Source organism: Seriola aureovittata, chromosome 6 (assembly GCF_021018895.1).
Source record: "Seriola aureovittata isolate HTS-2021-v1 ecotype China chromosome 6, ASM2101889v1, whole genome shotgun sequence".
NCBI classification, from domain to species: domain Eukaryota; kingdom Metazoa; phylum Chordata; class Actinopteri; order Carangiformes; family Carangidae; genus Seriola; species Seriola aureovittata.
In genome coordinates, this window is record NC_079369.1 from 3,104,239 (window position 1) to 3,119,689 (window position 15,451).

Below are 15,451 nucleotides of genomic sequence, written 5' to 3' on the forward strand. Positions count from 1 at the left end.
TATGACTTTTAATGCCTTACTATACTATGACTTTTTATGCCTTACTATACTATGTCGTTTTTATGACTTTTTATGCCGTAACAATACTATGTCGTTTTTATGACTTTTTATGCCTCACTATACTATGTCGTTTTTGTAAGTTTTTATGCCTTACTATAGTATGTCGTTTTTATGACTTTTTATGCCGTAACAATACTATGTCGTTTTTATGACTTTTCATGCCGTAACAATACTATGTCGTTTTTATGACTTTTCATGCCGTAACAATACTATGTCGTTTTTATGACTTTTCATGCCTTACTATACCATGACGTTTTTATGACTTTTTATGACTTACTATACTATGACTTTTTATGCCTTGCTATACTAGGACTTTTTATGCCTTACTATACTATGACGTTTTTATGACTTTTTATGCCTTAATATGCTATGACTTTTTATGCCTTGCTATACTATGTCGTTTTTATGACTTTTTATGCCTTACTATACTATGATGTTTTTATGACTTTTTATGCTTTACTATACTATGACTTTTTAAGCTTTACTATACTATGTCGTTTTTATGACTTTTTATGCCTTACTATACTATGTCGTTTTTATAACTTTTTATGCCTTACTATACTATGATGTTTTTATGACTTTTTATGCCTTAGTATACTATGAAATTTTAAGCTTTACTATACAATGACTTTTTATGACTTTTATGTCTTACTATACTATGACTTTTTATGCCTCACTATACTATGTTGTTTTTATGACTTTTTATGCCGCAACAATACTATGTCGTTTTTATGACTTTTTATGCCTCACTATACTATGTCGTTTTTATAACTTTTTATGCCTTACTATACTATGACTTTTCATGCCTTACTATACCATGACGTTTTTATGACTTTTTATGACTTACTATACAATGACTTTTTATGCCTTGCTATACTATGACTTTTTATGCCTTACTATACTATGTCGTTCTTATAACTTTTTATGCCTTACTAAACTATGACTTTTCATGCCTTACTATACCATGACGTTTTTATGACTTTTTATGACTTACTATACAATGACTTTTTATGCCTTGCTATACTATGACTTTTTATGCCTTACTATACTATGTCGTTTTTATGACTTTTTATGCCTTACTATACTATAACTTTTCATGCCTTACTATACTATGACATTTTTATGACTTTTTATGCCTTAATATGCTATGTCTTTCTTATAACTTTTTATGCCTTACTATACCATGACGTTTTTATGACTTTTTATGACTTACTATACAATGACTTTTTATGCCTTGCTATACTATGACTTTTTATACCTTACTATACTATTACGTTTTTATGACTTTTTATGCCTTACTATACTATGACTTTTCATGCCTTACTATACTATGACGTTTTTATGACTTTTTATGCCTTAATATGCTATGACTTTTTATGCTTTAGTATACTATGCCTTTTTAAGCTTTACTATACTATGTCGTTTTTATGACTTTTTATGCCTCACTATACTATGTCGTTCTTATAACTTTTTATGCCTTACTATACTATGACGATTTTATGACTTTTTATGACTTACTATACAATGACTTTTTATGCCTTGCTATACTATGACTTTTTATGCCTTACTATACTATTACGTTTTTATGACTTTTTATGACTTACTATACAATGACTTTTTATGCCTTGCTATACTATGACTTTTTATACCTTACTATACTATTACGTTTTTATGACTTTTTATGCCTTACTATACTATGACTTTTCATGCCTTACTATACTATGACGTTTTTATGACTTTTTATGACTTACTATACAATGACTTTTTATGCCTTGCTATACTATGACTTTTTATACCTTACTATACTATTACGTTTTTATGACTTTTTATGCCTTACTATACTATGACTTTTCATGCCTTACTATACTATGACGTTTTTATGACTTTTTATGCCTTAATATGCTATGACTTTTTATGCTTTAGTATACTATGCCTTTTTAAGCTTTACTATACTATGTCGTTTTTATGACTTTTTATGCCTCACTATACTATGTCGTTCTTATAACTTTTTATGCCTTACTATACTATGACGATTTTATGACTTTTTATGACTTACTATACAATGACTTTTTATGCCTTGCTATACTATGACTTTTTATGCCTTACTATACTATTACGTTTTTATGACTTTTTATGCCTTCGTATACAATGATTTTTTAAGCTTTATTATACTATGACTTTTTATGACTTTTATGCCTTACTATACTATGACTTTTTATGCCTCACTACACTATGTCGTTTTTATCACTTTTTATGCCTTAATATACTATGACTTTTTATGCCTTGATATACTATGTCCTATTTATGACTTTTTATGCCTTACTATACTATGACTTTTCATGCCTTACTATACTATGACTTTTTATGACTTTTTATGCCTTATTATATTATTTTGTTTTATGACTTTTTATGCTTTGGTATACTATGACTTTTTAAGCTTCACTATGCCATGACGTTTTTATAAGTTTTTATGCCTTACTATACTATGACTTTTCATGCCTTACTATACTATGACTTTTAATGCCTTACTATACTATGACTCTTTATGCCTTATTATATTATTTTGTTTTATGACTTTTTATGCTTTACTATAGTATGTCGTTTTTATGACTTTTTATGCCTGACTATACTATGACGTTTTTATGACTTATGCCTTACTATACTATGTTGTTTTTATAACTTTTTATGCTTCACTATACTATGACTTTTTATGCCTTACTATACTATGACTTTTTATGCCTTATTATACTATGACTTTTTATGCCTTATTATATTATTTTGTTTTTATGACTTTTTATGCCTGACTATATTATGTCATTTTTATAACTTTTTATGCTTCACTATACTATGACTTTTTATGCCTTACTATACTATGACGTTTTTATGACTTTTTATGCCTTACTATACGATGACTTTTTATGCCTTACTGTACTATGACTTTTTATGCCTTACTATACTATGTCCTTTTTATGACTTTTTATGCCTCACTATACTATGACGTTCTCATCACTTTTTATGCCTCGCTATACTATGACGTTTTTATGACTTTTTATGCCTTACTATACTATGACTTTTCATGCCTTACTATACTATGACGTTTTTATGACTTTTTATGCTTTACTATACTGTCAGGATCCTAGTGTTTTTCTGTCTTGAGTTGGGTGGAGCTGAAGTCACCACTCACCTGCACACCTGCCAGCCATCAGCAATCAAGTTGCCTTTACTCCACTCTCACAGCTCTTCGCCAGATTGTCAGCTTACCTAAGTGGTATAGTGAATCGGCTCCCAGTATTTTTCTTGCGAGCTTTGTAGCTCAGTTTTTGACCGTGTGTTTTCCCTGTCTCCAGGTCCTGCTTTTTGCCGCTACCCTTCTGGCCCTCGCATGCCACTCCACCTGACCCGACCTCACTCCGCTTTCTGCAGACTCACCTGGATTACCTCTGGAAACCTCCCAAGACCCAGCAACCCCTGCCACGCTCCAGCCGCTCCAACCTTTGTATAATAAACATTTGTTGTTGCTACAGCCATTCAGTGTCTCGTTTGCATTGTGGGTCCAGATCTCCATTCACCATGACACTATACTATGACGTTTTTATGACTTTTTATGTCTTACTGTACTATGACTTTTTATGCCTTGCTATACTGTGACTTTTTAAGCCTTACCATACTATGTCGTTTTTGTGACTTTTTATGCCTCAGTATACTATGACTTTTTAAGCTTTAGTATACTATGACGTTTTTATGACTTTTTATGCCTTACTATACTATGACTTTTTAAGCTTTAGTATACTATGACGTTTTTATGACTTTTTATGCCTTACTATACTATGACTTTTTATGCCTTACTATACTATGACTTTTTATGCCTTACTGTACTAAGTCGTTTTTATGCCTTAATATACTATGACTTTTTATGCCTTACTATACTATGACTTTTAATGCTTTGCTATACTATGACTTTTTAAGCCTTACTATACTATGACTTTTCATGCCTTACTATACTATGACGTTTTCATGACTTTTTATGCTTTACTATACGATGACTTTTTATAACTTTTTATGCCTCACTATACTATGACTTTTTATACCTTACTATACTATGATGTTTTTATGACTTTTTATACCTTACTATACTATGACTTTTTAAGCCTTACTATATTATCACGTTTTTATGCCTTACTATACTATGACGTTTTTTATGACTTTTTATGTTTTAATATACTATGACTTTTTATGCCTTGCTATACTATGACTTTTTATGCCTTAGTATATTATGTCGTTTTTATGACTTTTTATGCCTTACTATACTATGACGTTTTTATGACTATTTATGACTTACTATACTATGAGTTTTTATGCCTTACTATACAATGTCGTTTTTATGACTTTTTATGCCTTACTATACTATGACGTTTTTATGACTATTTATGACTTACTATACTATGACTTTTTTATGACTTTTTATGCCTTACTATACTATGACTTTTTATGCCTTGCTATACTATGACTTTTTATGCCTTACTATATTATGTCGTTTTTATGACTTTTTATGCCTTACTATACTATGACGTTTTTATGACTATTTATGACTTACTATACTATGAGTTTTTATGCCTTACTATACAATGTCGTTTTTATGACTTTTTATGCCTTACTATACTATGACGTTTTTATGACTATTTATGACTTACTATACTATGACTTTTTTATGACTTTTTATGCCTTACTATACTATGTCGTTTTTATGACTATTTATGCCTTACTATACTATGACTTTTTTATGACTTTTTATGCCTTACTATACTATGATTTTTCATGCCTTACTATACTATGACTTTTTATGACTCACTATACTATGTCGTTTTTATAACTTTTTATGCCTCACTATACTATGACTTTTTATGCCTTACTATACTATGACGTTTTTATGACTTTTTATGCCTTACAATACTATTTCGTTTTTATGACTTTTTATACCTTAGTATACTATGACTTTTTATGCCTCACTATACTATGTCGTTTTTATGACTATTTATAACTTACTATACTATGAGTTTTTTATGACTTTTTATGCCTTACTATACTATGACTTTTTATGACTCACTATACTATGTTGTTTTTATAACTTTTTATGCCTCACTATACTATGACTTTTTATGCCTTACTATACTATGACGTTTTTATGACTTTTCATGCCTCACAATACTATTTCGTTTTTATGACTTTTTATGCCTTAGTATACTATGACTTTTTATGCCTCACTATACTATGTTGTTTTTATAACTTTTTATGCCTTACTATAGTATGACTTTTTATACCTTACTATACTATGACTTTTTAAGCTTTACTATATTATCACGTTTTTATGCCTTACTATACTATGACGTTTTTTATGACTTTTTATGTCTTAATATACTATGACTTTTTATGCCTTGCTATACTATGACTTTTTATGCCTTACTATACTATGACGTTTTTATGACCATTTATGACTTACTATACTATGACGTTTTTATGACCATTTATGACTTACTATACTATGAGTTTTTATGCCTTACTATACAATGTCGTTTTTTATGACTTTTTATGTCTTAATATACTATGACTTTTTATGCCTTGCTATACTATGACTTTTTATGCCTTACTATACTATGACGTTTTTATGACTATTTATGACTTACTATACTATGACTTTTTATGCCTTACTATACTATGTCGTTTTTATGACTTTTTATGCCTTACTATATTATGACTTTTTTATGACTTTTTATGCCTTACTATACTATGATTTTTCACGCCTCACTATACTATGACGTTTTTATGACTTTTTATGCCTTACAATACTATTTCGTTTTTTATGACTTTTTATACCTTAGTATACTATGACTTTTTATGCCTCACTGTACTATGTCGTTTTTATAACTTTTTATGCCTCACTATACTATGACTTTTCATGCCGTACTATACTCTGACGTTTTTATGACTTTTTTATGCCTTACTATACTATGACTTTTAATGCTTTGCTATACTATGACTTTTTAAGCCTTACTATACTATGTCGTTTTTATGACTTTTTATGCCGTACTATACTATGATGTTTTTATGACTTTTTATGCCTTACTATATTATGACTTTTTATGACTCACTATACTATGTCGTTTTTATGACTTTTTATGCCTTACTATATTTTTTCGATTTTATGACTTTGTATGCCTTACTATACTATGTCGTTTTTATGACTTTTTATGTCTTACTATACTATGTCGTTTTTATGACTTTTTATGCCTTACTATATTATTTCGTTTTTATGATTTTTTATGCCTTAGTATACTATGACTTTTTATGCCTCACTATACTATGTTGTTTTTATAACTTTTTATGCCTTACTATAGTATGACTTTTTATACCTTACTATACTATGACTTTTTAAGCTTTACTATATTATCACGTTTTTATGCCTTACTATACTATGACGTTTTTTATGACTTTTTATGTCTTAATATACTATGACTTTTTATGCCTTGCTATACTATGACTTTTTATGCCTTACTATACTATGACGTTTTTATGACCATTTATGACTTACTATACTATGACGTTTTTATGACCATTTATGACTTACTATACTATGAGTTTTTATGCCTTACTATACTATGTCGTTTTTTATGACTTTTTATGTCTTAATATACTATGACTTTTTATGCCTTGCTATACTATGACTTTTTATGCCTTACTATACTATGACGTTTTTATGACTATTTATGACTTACTATACTATGACTTTTTATGCCTTACTATACTATGTCGTTTTTATGACTTTTTATGCCTTACTATATTATGACTTTTTTATGACTTTTTATGCCTTACTATACTATGATTTTTCATGCCTCACTATACTATGACGTTTTTATGACTTTTTATGCCTTACAATACTATTTCGTTTTTATGACTTTTTATACCTTAGTATACTATGACTTTTTATGCCTCACTGTACTATGTCGTTTTTATAACTTTTTATGCCTCACTATACTATGACTTTTCATGCCGTACTATACTCTGACGTTTTTATGACTTTTTATGCCTTACTATACTATGACTTTTAATGCTTTGCTATACTATGACTTTTTAAGCCTTACTATACTATGTCGTTTTTATGACTTTTTATGCCGTACTATACTATGATGTTTTTATGACTTTTTATGCCTTACTATATTATGACTTTTTATGACTCACTATACTATGTCGTTTTTATGACTTTTTATGCCTTACTATATTTTTTCGATTTTATGACTTTGTATGCCTTACTATACTATGTCGTTTTTATGACTTTTTATGTCTTACTATACTATGTCGTTTTTATGACTTTTTATGCCTTACTATATTATTTCGTTTTTATGATTTTTTATGCCTTACTATACTATGACTTTTTATGCCTTTCTATAATATTTCATTTTTATGACTTTTTATGCCTTACTATACTATGATGTTTTTATGACTATTTATGACTTACCATACTATGACGTTTTTATGACTTTTTATGTCTTACTATACTATGACTTTTTATGCCTTACTATACTATGACGTTTTTATGACTTTTTATGTCTTACTATACTATGACTTCGTATGCCTTACTATACTGTCGTTTTTATGACTTTTTATGCCTTACTATGCTATGACTTTTTTGCCTCACTATACTATGACGTTTTTGACTTTTTATGCCTTACTATACTATGATGTTTTTATGACTATTTATGACTTACTATACTATGACTTTTTAAGCTTTACTATACTATGTCGTTTTTATGACTTTTTATGCCTCACTATACTGTGTCATTTTTATGACTTTTTATGCCATACTATACTATGACTTTTTATGCTTTACTATACTATGTCGTTTTTATGACTTTTTATGCCTTACTATATTATGACGTTTTTATGACTTTTTATGCCTTACTATATTATTTCGATTTTATGACTTTTTATGCCTTACTATACTATGACTTTTTTATGACTATTTATGACTTACTATATTATTTCGTTTTTATGATTTTTTATGCCTTACTATACTATGACTTTTTATGCCTCACTATATTATTTCGTGTTTATGACTTTTTATGCCTTACTATACTATGATGTTTTTATGACTATTTATGTCTTACTATACTATGACTTTTTATGCCTCACTATACTATGTCGTTTTTATGACTTTTTATGCCTCACTATACTGTGTCATTTTTATGACTTTTTATGCCATACTATACTATGACTTTTTATGCTTTACTATAGTATGTCGTTTTTATGACTTTTTATGCCTTACTATATTATGACATTTTTATGACTTTTTATGCCTTACTATATTATTTCGATTTTATGACTTTTTATGCCTTACTATACTATGACTTTTTTATGACTATTTATGACTTACTATATTATTTCGTTTTTATGACTATTTATGACTTACCATACTATGACGTTTTTATGACTTTTTATGTCTTACTATACTATGACTTTTTATGCCTTACTATACTATGACGTTTTTATGACTTTTTATGTCTTACTATACTATGACTTCGTATGCCTTACTATACTATGTCGTTTTTATGACTTTTTATGCCTTACTATACTATGACTTTTTATGCCTTACTATACTATGACGTTTTTATGACTTTTTATGCCTTACTATACTATGATGTTTTTATGACTATTTATGACTTACTATACTATGACTTTTTAAGCTTTACTATACTATGTCGTTTTTATGACTTTTTATGCCTCACTATACTGTGTCATTTTTATGACTTTTTATGCCATACTATACTATGACTTTTTATGCTTTACTATAGTATGTCGTTTTTATGACTTTTTATGCCTTACTATATTATGACGTTTTTATGACTTTTTATGCCTTACTATATTATTTCGATTTTATGACTTTTTATGCCTTACTATACTATGACTTTTTTATGACTATTTATGACTTACTATATTATTTCGTTTTTATGATTTTTTATGCCTTACTATACTATGACTTTTTATGCCTCACTATATTATTTCGTGTTTATGACTTTTTATGCCTTACTATACTATGATGTTTTTATGACTATTTATGTCTTACTATACTATGACTTTTTATGCCTCACTATACTATGTCGTTTTTATGACTTTTTATGCCTCACTATACTGTGTCATTTTTATGACTTTTTATGCCATACTATACTATGACTTTTTATGCTTTACTATAGTATGTCGTTTTTATGACTTTTTATGCCTTACTATATTATGACATTTTTATGACTTTTTATGCCTTACTATATTATTTCGATTTTATGACTTTTTATGCCTTACTATACTATGACTTTTTTATGACTATTTATGACTTACTATATTATTTCGTTTTTATGATTTTTTATGCCTTACTATACTATGATGTTTTTATGACTATTTATGTCTTACTATACTATGACTTTTTATGCCTCACTATATTATTTCGTTTTTATGACTTTTTATGCATTACTATACTATGACATTTTTATGACATTTTATGCCTTACTATACTATGTCGTTTTTATGACTTTTATGTCTTACTATACTATGACTTTTTATGCCTTACTATGCTATGACTTTTTTGCCTCACTATACTATGACGTTTTTGACTTTTTATGCCTTACTATAATATGACTTTTTATGCCTCACTATACTATGACGTTTTTATGACTTTTTATGCCTTACTATACTATGACTTTTTATGCCTTACTATATTATTTCGTTTTTATCACTTTTTATGCCTTACTATACTATGTCGTTTTTATGTCTTAGTATACTATGACTTTTTATGCCTTACTATACTATGACGTTTTTATGACTTTTTATGCCTTACTATACTATGACTTTTTATGCCTTACTATATTATTTCGTTTTTATCACTTTTTATGCCTTACTATACTATGACGTTTTTATGTCTTAGTATACTATGACTTTTTATGCCTTACTATACTATGACGTTTTTATGACTTTTTATGTCTCACTATACCATGACTTTTTATGCCTTACTATACTATGTCGTTTTTATGACTTTTTATGCCTTACTATGCTATGACTTTTTTGCCTCACTATACTATGACGTTTTTGACTTTTTATGCCTTGCTATACTATGACATTTTTATGACTTTTTATTGCTTACTCTACCATGTTGTTTCCATGCCTTGTTATACTGACGTTTTTATGACTCTGTATGCCTTAATGTCGCATTTTCTACTTTTCATGCCTTACTATACTATGTCGTTTTCTGAATTTTTAGTCCTTACTATACTATGTCATTTTTATGCTTTGCTATACTATGATGTTTTTCATGACTTTTTATGCCTTACCTATGACGAGTATATGACTTTTTAGTCCTTACTATACTATGTCATTTTTATGCTTTGCTATACTATGATGTTTTCATGACATTTTATGCCTTACCTATGACGAGTATATGACTTTTTATGCCTTACTATACTATGATGTTTTCATGACTTTTTATTCCTTATTATACTGTCTTTTTTATGCCTTCCTATACTATGACGTTTTTATGACTTGTTATGGCTTACAATGCTATGTTGTTTTTATGCCTTGCTTTACTATGTTGTTTTCATGACTCTTTATTCCTTACTGTACTATTTCGTATTATTTACTTTTTATGCCTTACTATACTATGTCGTTTTTATGACTTTTTATGCCTTACCATACTATGACGTATTTTTTTACTTTTTATGCCTTACTATACTATGATGCATTTTTGAATTTTTATGCCTTACTATACTATGTTATTTTTATGACGTTTTTATGCCATAATATATAGTATGACTTACTATACTCTCGTTTTTATAACTTGCTATACTATGACATTTTTATAACTTTTTATGCCTTACTATACTATGACGTTTTTATGCCTTAAAAATTACATATGAAACCTGTTAGAAATTGAACATAATATTTTGACATATATGTTTAGCTACTAGAAAGAAGTTTATTAGTATGTCTGTTTATATTATATAAATATATATCCATCCCAAAACCTGTCAGTATATGTAAATATTATATATATAAGGATAAAAGACAGCAATGTGTGTTCACATTTAATAAGAAATTACCAAAAAATTATTATACAAGCATAATGAATTATAACAAACATGTTATTTTAATAAACTTGCATCTTACTATGAGTATTTCACATATGTTGTGAAATTTTCATGTATACAGAAGATCAAAATATGTCATAATATTTTTAGTTATACATGACACACATAGTAACATCACTCTTGATATAGGGACATATATGTCATATATATGTCATAAGTCAAAGTATAGTAATGCAAAAAAGGTCATAGTATAGTAATAAATAAAAGTAATAATATAATAAGTCATTAGAATTGCCTAAAAACTCATGTGCATGTATTTGGACTATTGGGGAAAGCCAGAGAACTCGGAGAGAACCCACGCAGGCAGAGGAAGAACATGCAAACATGCAAAAAAAAAAAAGTCATAAAAACAACATAGTATAGAAAGGCTTAAAACCAACATAGTATAGTAAGGCATAAAAGTATAAAAAGTCAGGAGAACGACATAGTATATCAAGGTATAAAAAACCACATAGTAAAGTAAGGCATAAAAACGTCATAAAAATGACATAGTATGGTAAATTATAAAAAGTCAGGAAAACGACATAGTATATTAAGGTATAAAAAACCACATAGTATAGTAAGGCATAAAAACGTAAAAAAAAATGTCATAGTATAGCAAGGCATAAAAAGTCATCCAAACATCACAATTTATTAAGGCATGAAAGGCATAAATAAATAAATATAAATATATAAATAAATATAGTACGGCATAAATAGTTAAAAAAAGACATAGCATAGCAAGGCAAAAAAAAAGTCATAAAACATCATAGTATAGCAAGGCATAAAAACGTCAAAAAAACGACACAGTATAGTAAAGCATAAAAAGTGACAAAAACGACATAATATATTAAGGCATAAAAACAATATAGTTTAGTACAGCATGAATAGTAAAAAAAAAAAAAACGACATAATATATTAAGGTATAAAAACAATATAGTATAGTACAGCATGAATAGTAAAAAAAAAACCGACATAGTATAGTAAGACATAAAAAGTCATAAAAACGTCATAGTATAGCAAGGCAAAAAAAATCATAAAAACATCATAGTATTATAAGGCATAAAAAGTCAAAGAAAGATGACATATTATATTAAGACATAAATACAACAAAGTATAATAAGGCATTAAAAGTCAAAAAAACGACATAGTATAGCAAGGCATAAAAAGTCGGAAAAACGTTACATTATAATAAGGCATGAAAGGCATAAAAACATCATAGTATATTAAGACATGAATACGACATAGTATAATAAGGCATAAAAAGTAAAAAAAACGACATAGTATAGCAAGGCAAAAAAGATATTAAAATATCATAGTATAATAAGGCATGAAAAGTCAAAAATGCACATAGTACAGTAAGGCATAAAAAGTAAAAAAAAAATGTCATAGTATAGTGAGGCATGAATAGTCATAAAAATGTCATAGTATATTAAGGCGTAAAAATGACATTCTATATTCAGACATAAAAAGTCTAAAAACAACATACTATATTAAGGCATAAATATGACATAGTATGGTAAAGCATAAAAGTGATAAAAACGACATAATATATTAAGGCATTAAAAACAATATAGTATAGTAAGGAAGTAAAAGTCACACAAAAGACATAGTACAATAAGGCATAAACAGTCATAAAAACGTAATAGTATATTAAGGCATACATACAACATAGTAAAGTAAGGCATAAAAACGTTAAAAAAAATGTCATAGTATAGCAAGGCATAAAAAGTCATCCAAACATCACAATTTATTAAGGCATGAAAGGCATAAATAAATAAATATAAATATATAAATAAATATAGTACGGCATAAATAGTTAAAAAAAGACATAGCATAGCAAGGCAAAAAAAAAGTCATAAAACATCATAGTATAGCAAGGCATAAAAACGTCAAAAAAACGACACAGTATAGTAAAGCATAAAAAGTGACAAAAACGACATAATATATTAAGGCATAAAAACAATATAGTTTAGTACAGCATGAATAGTAAAAAAAAAAAAACGACATAATATATTAAGGTATAAAAACAATATAGTATAGTACAGCATGAATAGTAAAAAAAAAAACGACATAGTATAGTAAGACATAAAAAGTCATAAAAACGTCATAGTATAGCAAGGCAAAAAAAATCATAAAAACATCATAGTATTATAAGGCATAAAAAGTCAAAGAAAGATGACATATTATATTAAGACATAAATACAACAAAGTATAATAAGGCATTAAAAGTCAAAAAAACGACATAGTATAGCAAGGCATAAAAAGTCGGAAAAACGTTACATTATAATAAGGCATGAAAGGCATAAAAACATCATAGTATATTAAGACATGAATACGACATAGTATAATAAGGCATAAAAAGTAAAAAAAAAAAACGACATAGTATAGCAAGGCAAAAAAGATATTAAAATATCATAGTATAATAAGGCATGAAAAGTCAAAAATGCACATAGTACAGTAAGGCATAAAAAGTAAAAAAAAAATGTCATAGTATAGTGAGGCATGAATAGTCATAAAAATGTCATAGTATATTAAGGCGTAAAAATGACATTCTATATTCAGACATAAAAAGTCTAAAAACAACATACTATATTAAGGCATAAATATGACATAGTATGGTAAAGCATAAAAGTGATAAAAACGACATAATATATTAAGGCATTAAAAACAATATAGTATAGTAAGGAAGTAAAAGTCACACAAAAGACATAGTACAATAAGGCATAAACAGTCATAAAAACGTAATAGTATATTAAGGCATACATACAACATAGTAAAGTAAGGCATAAAAACGTTAAAAAAAATGTCATAGTATAGCAAGGCATAAAAAGTCATCCAAACATCACAATTTATTAAGGCATGAAAGGCATAAATAAATAAATATAAATATATAAATAAATATAGTACGGCATAAATAGTTAAAAAAAAGACATAGCATAGCAAGGCAAAAAAAAGTCATAAAACATCATAGTATAGCAAGGCATAAAAACGTCAAAAAAACGACACAGTATAGTAAAGCATAAAAAGTGACAAAAACGACATAATATATTAAGGCATAAAAACAATATAGTTTAGTACAGCATGAATAGTAAAAAAAAAAAAAACGACATAATATATTAAGGTATAAAAACAATATAGTATAGTACAGCATGAATAGTAAAAAAAAAAACGACATAGTATAGTAAGACATAAAAAGTCATAAAAACGTCATAGTATAGCAAGGCAAAAAAAATCATAAAAACATCATAGTATTATAAGGCATAAAAAGTCAAAGAAAGATGACATATTATATTAAGACATTAAAAATAAAAAAATGACATAGGACAGTAAAGCATCAAAAGTCATAAAAACAACATAGTATAGTAAGGCATAAAACCTCATATAAACATCATAGTATATTAAGACATAAATACGACAAAGTATAATAAGGCATTAAAAGTCAAAAAAACGACATAGTATAGCAAGGCATAAAAAGTCGGAAAAACGTTACATTATAATAAGGCATGAAAGGCATAAAAACATCATAGTATATTAAGACATGAATACGACATAGTATAATAAGGCATAAAAAGTAAAAAAAACGACATAGTATAGCAAGGCAAAAAAGATATTAAAATATCATAGTATAATAAGGCATAAAAAGTCATAAAAACTTCACAGGTTTCATATGTAATTTTTCATACGTAATTTTTACAGACTATAATTTAAAATACACATATGAATTTACTTCATATGTAAATATATTTCATATATGGAAATTCAACACGTGTACATATATTACATGTGTTCATGGGCAATCCTGAATGTAAATTTAGATCTTATATATTAATAAACCGTGTTGCTGGCAGCATTATAAAGCCTTTCTATTTGTTTTTGGAGGAGTGCCGGGGTTGTTGTGTCCCTACCAATGTTGAGTCCAAACCTATGCCCTTGATGTCACAGCCAGGTCGAGGTGTTGTGAATGAAGCCCTACATTCCCTAAGTGCCAACAGCACTGCTCTAAATAGAGATTTTTAAATAGACAATAGTGTCTATAAATACTTCCTAGTTCTGTTCCATTTTGACTTTTGTGGAACTCCTCATGCAGTGACTCACACACTATTCCTGATCATGTGCTGTTATTTATTTTTAGATGCTTTGAGGATGATCTCTCGCATGGGATCAGATTCTCAGGCACACAGTGATCACATTCTCTCCTCAATAAACAAACCCACAGAAAAGAACGTATT